Source organism: Nyctereutes procyonoides, unplaced genomic scaffold (genome assembly GCF_905146905.1).
Source record: "Nyctereutes procyonoides isolate TBG_1078 unplaced genomic scaffold, NYPRO_anot_genome, whole genome shotgun sequence".
Taxonomy (NCBI): domain Eukaryota; kingdom Metazoa; phylum Chordata; class Mammalia; order Carnivora; family Canidae; genus Nyctereutes; species Nyctereutes procyonoides.
The window spans coordinates 4,249,870-4,258,347 of NW_026575117.1; positions in this window are offsets into that span (position 1 = coordinate 4,249,870).

Genomic DNA, 8,478 nt, shown 5'->3' on the forward strand with positions numbered 1-8,478 from the left:
AGGAGAAAATTATACTATAATTCCACCACCTGCCCTCTTAAAGCTTATTTTACTCTCTGATTTCTTTCAATGTTTACTTAAAATGTGTAGATATTTTTTGCATAAATACTGTCATAGCACATGATTTTGCATTCTATTTTTTTTTTTTTTTTGCTAAATGTTATTTGAGTTGGGAGATTTATCTTAGACCTAATCAAATCTCTTCTATTAGCAATATATATTGTTCTCCCATAAAAGAAAGCTCTTCTAGGGTATACGTTTTTGGTTTTTTTTTCTGGTTTCCTTGAGGTATAGTTGACAAAAGTTGTATCTATTTCAGATAGATATTCTGTACAGTGTGATATTTTGATATATGTATCCATTGTGAAATGACTGTCACAGTGAAGCTAATGAGCACATCCATAGGATGTACATATTGTGATGCAAACAAGCACTTTCTCAACATTTCTACATCTGCTTCTTGTTCATAGAAGAGCCGGGATCTGTTTGAAAGTTGATGCGAATCTTGGTCTTGTACTTGTAGAGGAAAATAAACTATGTGACAAGAAATACTAGGTCACTAATATGCAGATTGTTCCTTTACTTAGATGATATTGAGACAGGAGACAGTGAGATTATGCATCTTGGATTAAATTACATATTTGCATCATAACAGGAAAATAAATCAACTGCTAGTCTCTATGATTACTCAGCTAACTCTGCTTTTAAGGAGAATCGTGTTTCTACAAATAAACTATGTATCTGCGTCCTTTCCAACTCTACAGTCTCTGGATTAACAAAACACTCCTCAGATTTCACCTTCCTCTCAGAAGTTTTATGTTCCTTTGGATTTTGGATGGGGCCAAACTTCTTGGGGCTATTGTGCACTCGGCTAGATGCTGCCAGTCTAATAGGCACCTGGATTCCGGTGAGTAACTGAGTCCAGAGAGGAGGTTTCCTAACTTTGCTCGCTGGAGTCAAGCAGATGAAAGGAATGGCCATAGGAAAGGGTTCAGCAACCCTAAGGCTCTACCTCAGGGTTATGTAGGCCAACCGAATCTCAGTAAAATCCTGTGGTGTATTTAGCGATCACCCATTGAGTGCTTGCTGCATGCTTAACTGTCTACCTTTGAAAAGCTCAGGCTCATGAGGGAAAAGACCATACAAATGAATAATTACAGGTCAACGCATTCAGTCATGTGCCAGGAATATTCCTGGGGAGTGAAATGCCCTGGTGGGAGTGTGAGGGGGCCACTGTGGCAAAGGGGATGAACTACATAGAGATGACTCAGACTTGAGAGGCCAGGACAATGGTTTTGCCCAAACAGATACAGAACGCGAAGAAGTAAGAGGAGGAGCAGGACTTCCTTGGCACTGGGAACAGTGTCTGGCATGACTGCAGGGCATATCCGTGAAAATGTTCACGAGGCCTTCAGATGGATGTGCTGCTCAAGAGGTAGGTCCGGACTGAAATGATAGATTTGAGGCAATTGGCAGGTGGATGATAGTGGATGCTCTAGAAAGAGGTGAGAATGCCAGGGGGAGTATGCAGAGTAAAAAGTGGCTGAGAAGGAATGCTTAGGGGAAACAGAGGGACAGGTATGGTCTGGTCTCTCAGTCCAGGAAAGACGCTGGGACTGTGTTGCTGGACTCCTTTAGTTAGAGTGGAACCCAGTGTGCATGTGTGTGCATGTGTGAATTTATTTAAAATAGCAGAGAAGGGGATGAATATGACTAGTTGAATTTTGTAAATGGTAATTACCATTTAAATCCCTCCCACTGGGGCAGCCCGGGTGGCTCAGCGGTTTAGTGAGTGCCACGTCCGGCTCCCTGCATGGAGCCTGCTTCTCCCTCTGCCTCTCTTTCTCTCTCTCTCTCTCTCTCTGTGTGTGTGTCTCTCATGAATAAATAAATAAAATCTTTTAAAAAAATAAATCCCTCCCACCCCAATGATTATATTTTCTGTGTCATTTGCTCCTTCTAAATATTACCAACACAAGAACCTACTGCAGAGCAAACTGTTGTTGGTTTTCATGGGGTAAAAATGCATCATTTTCTCCCCAATTTCTTGTTTTCAATCACATGGTTTCTGATCCCCCCTTCCCCCACCATGGGTGTTTACCAACAACACCCATGATATAAACAAACATGACATAGTGCTATCCTGAGGTTTTGGTATCTACTTCTACCTCTCCCTGTGAATTCTTCATTCTCATGACTTGTATTAGAGGGTGACCTGGTCACAGTGAATGCTTTGTCCTCTGTAGTGAGCTGGTGTGCCATCTTACTTTGTCAAAGCCCTGCCCACAGTCAATCCCACGGCATTCGCTCATTCCACAAGTATTTCTTGAGTATCCACCCTGTGTGTACATGTGTGTGTGTCTCCTCTGGACTCTCACGCTAACTTATGAGAGCCAAGAGCATATTCAGTGACTGTCTGAGGTTATCAATTATTGTTATCATTATTGGTTATCACAGGCAATATAATAATTGCATCTCAAGACTCTTTTCCTAACATTCCTTCCAATAGATAGGCTTAGCAGCATAATATAGGAATCAGAGAGATGCAACTTGGACTGCCTCCACCATCCCACACCATCACCACCCTCACCACCACCACCACCACCACCAACAACAACAACACAAGCTACATTTATTGAAAACTCCTATAGGCCAAGTACTTTGCAAATACTTTACCCACATTATCCTATTTATATTTCAGTTCCCATATAAAGAAACCAAGACTGAAAGTTTTAATAATTCACGAGAAGACATACCTACTATTTGTGGCACAATAAGGGTAATGAAATGACATGAGTGTCTTAATAAGGTTTACTGAACTGTAGTGTGAAGTGGAGGCAGACTGAGCTCAGGATGAGGTCATGGAATTTCAGAGTGAAAAAAACCCATAGGCAACAAACAAATATTTGTGTGATGCTGAAGGGGGGGTGATTCTAGAGAGGATACTGTGAGGATAAAGCTCTTATCCCCATTTTCTTGGAGACTTCATTATTCCCTAACCCTATATGTCCCATTCATACAGTGAATGGAGATGGTGCTAAGACCCACTGCAGCTTCTAAAGGCTATTTTTCCATGAATTGGCTTGCCTGAGGTCACATCGCTAGAGGATGACATTACAGTGAAATGTTTTCCCTTGACTTTTATTATAGAAATGTCCCACATATAGCTAGAGATGAAAAGGCAGCAAAATGAATGCAACAAAACAAAATGCCGTGAGGGAAAGAATGAGTAAATAAATGATTTTCAACTGTCCTTACTGTTTCCGGGCTAAAGCAGAGGCAAAGCAAAATTATAATAGGAACGCAATGAGCTGCATTTTATTTTTCAAGGGATATTGATTTCAAATGTTCCTGTTCCCAGTTCTTTGGGCAATTGCTGTTTTTGAGTGTCCCAATTGACCACCTTTGTCACCTGGCCCCCAAAATGCTTAAAGGAATCAGCCTCGGGAATGCTTCCATCAAGCAGGGCACTGCCCTCATGGTGACAAAGAGACATATTTAGCACTTGTTTTAACCTTTCTTCTGATTGAAGTAGGTGCTCAAAAGGCTGGGAGGACAAAAGTAATTGCTTTAGGTTTTTCAGCACAGACTGTTACCGCATAGGGGAACGTTGACAGTGTTTGTAGGATACAGAATGATCTCAAGCCCCTGGAATTGCTTAATTGACTTCTCTTCTCTGAAATCACCTACGGGGAATCTCGGTCATCATTGCATCTTAAATATTCCTTAAAGAGGTCATGCTCATCAGGAGATCCCCTATATTCACGCTCTCTCAGACGATTGTCCCCACAGTGCCTTTCCCTCTCCTCACGTATTTTATATTGTAGGCTTTGATTTTCTTTTTTTCTGGGAGGGAGATTGCATAGTCCAAATCCAGGACATTTTTACGTGGATGGCATTATTTTATTTGGTCTCTGGTGCCATTAGGTGCTCACTGTGTAACTCTCATGGTGAGCTAAGTTGGACACTGGGTCTAATTGAAGATAGGAAAGAGACTATGCTGTGTATTTGTGACTAGTATGGACTGGAAGTTACCTTGATAATCTTTTCCAGCTCTTTTTAGGAGCCTTTTTAGGGTGTGAGCTGCCCTCACCCTCCTGTCTCACTGGTTCCAGGCTGCATTTTCCATTTGTACCTCCAGAACTCTTTTCCAGAGCTTATGTGTCTGTGCCCTGAAGGCAGACCTTCACGGGCAGCAGTATCCACCTGCCTTGCCCTCTGGTTTCTACTTCCACCAGTGGGAAGCCCTGGCAGGAGGTCCAGGGGCAGAAGGAGAGAAGGGTTGGGGTGTTTTTCTTCTGACTTACCTCCCTAGTGCCTTTGGTTGACTGGCTTATCCCTTCATGGAAGGCTGTGGGCATTCCCTAGCTCCTCATATGGATTTCTAGGGGCCATGCCTTCCCCTTACTCTTTCACCTAGGAAGGGTACGACTTCCCACTCTCTCTATTATTTTGTTACACTTTTATGTAAAGTCCCCTCACTGGGATCCCTGGGTGGCGCAGTGGTTTGGCGCCTGCCTTTGGCCCAGGGCGCGATCCTGGAGATCCGGGATCGAATCCCACGTCGGGCGCCCGGTGCGTGGAGCCTGCTTCTCCCTCTGCCTGTGTCTCTGCCTCTCTCTCTCTCTCTCTCTCTCTCTCTGTGACTATCATAAATAAATTAAAAAAAAAATAAAGTCCCCTCACTAAACTTTCTTAAACTGCCCTTCCCCCTCCCTTTTTAAAGATTCTGTTTATTTAAGAGAGGGAAAGTGAGAGAGCACAAGCAGGGGAAGGGGCAGAGGGAGAGGGAGAAGCAGGCTCCTGGCTAAGGAGGGAGGCTGATGTGGGGCCCGATCCTAGGACCCCAAGACCATGACTCCAGCCAAAGGTGGATGCCCAACCGACTGAACCATCCAGGCACCCCTTAAGCCACCCTTTTCTGAGGGTGACATCTGTTTCTGCTGAGACTCTGACTGATACAGACACAGAGAAGTAAGCGTTAGCAAAGTATCCCCCAGATTCCCCAATGATCTCAATCTCTTTCCTCCAGCCACTCCCTGTTGGCCAAAGGCTTGCTTAGAAAGCACAGCATTTTAATTTTTTTATAAATTTATTTTGTATTGGTGTTCAATTTGCCAACATATAGAAAAACACCCAGTGCTCATCCCATCAAGTGCCCCCCTCAGTGCCCGTCACCCAGTCACCCCCACCCCCTGCCCACTTCCCCTTCAACCATCCCTAGTTCGTTTCCCAGAGTTAGGAGTCTTTCATGTTCTGTCTCCCTCACTGATATTTCCCGCTCATTTTTTCTCCTTTCCCCCCTATTCCCTTTCACTATTTTTTATATTCCCCAAATGAATGAGACCATATAATGTTTGTCCTTCTCCGATTGACTCATTTCACTCAGCATAATCCCCTCCAGTTCCATCCACGTCGAAGCAAATGGTGGGTATTTGTCGTTTCTAATGGCTGAGTAATATTCCACTGTATACAGAGACCACATCTTTATCCATTCATCTTTCGATTGAAAGCACAGCATTTTCAAAGAGTGATATCCTACGGGGCGGGGCCATCTTCATGGGCAGGCAACTCACAGAGCCTGGCACTCAGAGGGCTCTGGGCTTTTGCCATTTTGAAATTCTTAGAAGCTTTGACTGAGAGGTCCTGCATTCTCATTTTGCATAGGGCTCCGCAGAGTAAGTAGCCAATCCTGTGTGGGAATGTGGAAGGGAGGGGAGGACAAGCTCTTAGCTATTCTTCTTATCCAAAGGAATGTGCTTCATATTTTCTCTCTTATCCCTCACACAAAGCAGAGTACGCTAGTCTGAGTCTAAGGTTGTGGCTGGGAACCACTCTACTCTTGGGAACAGGCAAGGGATCAGGCACAGGACTTTCTTCCCCACTCCCTGCCCCAGCCGCTCTTAACCTAAGGACCAGGTCTGTCTGTCTGTCTGTCTATCATTTTCTCCTTCCCAATGCCCTTTGCATTTATTTTACAAGGCCAAGACTATAAGACAAGAGCCTGGCACTGAGAGCTCTCTCTCAGTTTTACTCCTTCAATGTTCTCAGGTACTCCTCTTTCTTTGGCCTCCTATCCTTGTGGCTAGCTGGAAATCTGGGTGTGGGCCCAGGCAGGAAGGGGAGGAGGCTATTCAAACCCATCTTTGGGCCTTGGGTTTCAGTCCGTTAGCAGAACTATGATTTGGAGTTTCAGCCCTGCTCATAAGTTGGTACTTTGATTTTCTTTGCCATTGTTTCCTGTGAGTTCTAGAATAGAATAGGGAAAGAATATTAATTGGCAAATGGACCAAAATGTGAAAACTCTCCTACCTCTCCTCTACTTCTCATTTCCACTTGAACATTTGGGCATACATCCTTCCAGACAGCCCCCCACCCCCATTAACATTCATATATACAAATTGACACGCACGTTTTAAAAAAATGGAATTTTTAGGTCTATGCTGCACATTTCCTAACTATACCATATTTTCCATTCTTTGAATGTTATGCACGTTCTGGGGAGAATTGCATGGCGTTATCTGCCGGCATGCTGATTCACTCTTCAGCTGTGTACATTGTGTTTTTCAGCCGATTACAAAGTTCAGCTTTATACTTCAATTCTTTACCTGTTAATTTCTTATATCTCTTTAATTAGTTTTTTTAAAATTTAGTTTATAAATATACCCTTTTAAAGCATACACTTAATGAGTTTTGAAAAATATGAAGAATTTTTCTTGCCGTCACTGAGATCATGATATAGAACGTTTTAATGACTCCAGAAAGTTTCTTCATACTTCTTTGCCATCAGGCCCCACTTCTCACCCCCAATCCCTGGCAACCACCAATAATGATTTTTGTCATTAGTATCTTGCCTTTTCTAGAATTTTTTATAAGGGCAATTATATAGTGTGAAACATTTTGAGATTGGCTTTTTTCCACTTAGCAAAATGCTCTTAAGATTCATCCCTTTCATTGTGTATTAAAGTGGTTTATTCATTTTATTGCTGGCTAGTGTTCCAGTGGTGGATGTACCACAGGTGTTTATACACTTGCCAACTGATGGTTGTCTGGGTTATTTCCAGTTTTTGGTGTGAACCTTTGTGCCTTGTCGATGGCTGCTTTTGCTCTACAGTGGCCAAGTTGAGTAGTTGTGACAGAGACCATCTGGCCTTCACATCCAGTAACATATATTATCTTGCGCATTACAGAAAGTTTGCCAACCTTCACGTAGAGTATATTTAAAACAGCTGTTTTAATGTCCATCATTGTTAATACCATTGTGTCTGTCATTTTGGGTCTTTTTTCTATTGATTACTTTTCTTCTGCTTAAGGTCATATTTTCTTGCTCTTTTCATGCCTGGTCAGTTTTTACCTGGCATTGGAATTTTATTTTAATATGTGTTGAATTTTGTTGCATTCTTTATTAGAGTTGGAAGGCATTATGGAATTTGGTCAAGTTACTTGGGATCAGTTGAATTTTTTCAAAATTACTTTTATTTATTTTTTATTTTCATTTTTTAAGATTTTGTTTATTCATGAGAGACACAGAGAGAGAGGCAGAGACACAGGCAGAGGGAGAAGTAGGCTCCATGCAGGGAGCCCGATGTGGAACTCAATCCCGGGACTCCAGGATCACAGCCTGGGCCGAAGGCAGGTGCTAAAGCGCTGAGCCACTCAGGGATCCCCCCAAATTACTTTTAATCTTTGTTAAGGCATGCTCCGAAATTGCCTTTGATGTAGGGAGAATTTAACATCATTACTAAAATCACAGCTTTCTGAAGCCTTAGCCTGATGCCCTTTGTATTATGGGGTCATTTCACTCTGCTTTCAGGGACATGAATGAATCCTAGCCCTGTGTAGAGTGTGGAAATTGTCCAGCCAATTACTTTTTCATTGTTCTTTCCTTAATCTTGGGAAGTTTCCTTTAACTCATGCACAGATCAGTACTCAGCCAGAGTCACAAGGGGGACTTTTCTAAGATCTCTCTGAAGTTTTCTTTCCATGCATCTCTCTTCTCTCAGATATTGCATCCCATCACATCTCATTGACTTGGCTCCTTGGACTCTCATCTCTGGCTCTTTGTTTGGGTTTCTCCTTTCTGTATGGCAACCTGGAAAATCTTCTAGTTGGTCTTCTGTCTCATAGAGCTACACTTTGCTTGTTCTCCAATGTCTTAAGACTGTTATTTCATATATTCTGTGTCATTTGTTATTGTATTATGTGGAGGGTAAGTCCAGTCCCTGTTTTTCCATCATGGCCAGAAGTGGAATTCTAGTGTTGTCCTTCCTTATTGCTCAGTTCTCTTTTTATTTGCTTGGCATTATCCTCCATATGACAGTGGGCAGCTCTGGATTTCACCTTTTCCAATCTAAACCCAGTAGAAATGCTTTCTTAAAAGTTCCATTAGAATTTGCCTCATTTGATTAGGATTCCCACCTTTATGTCATCTGTTCTGCTTCTTGTGTTGTGTTTTAAACGGCTTTTCTCCTGTAATGA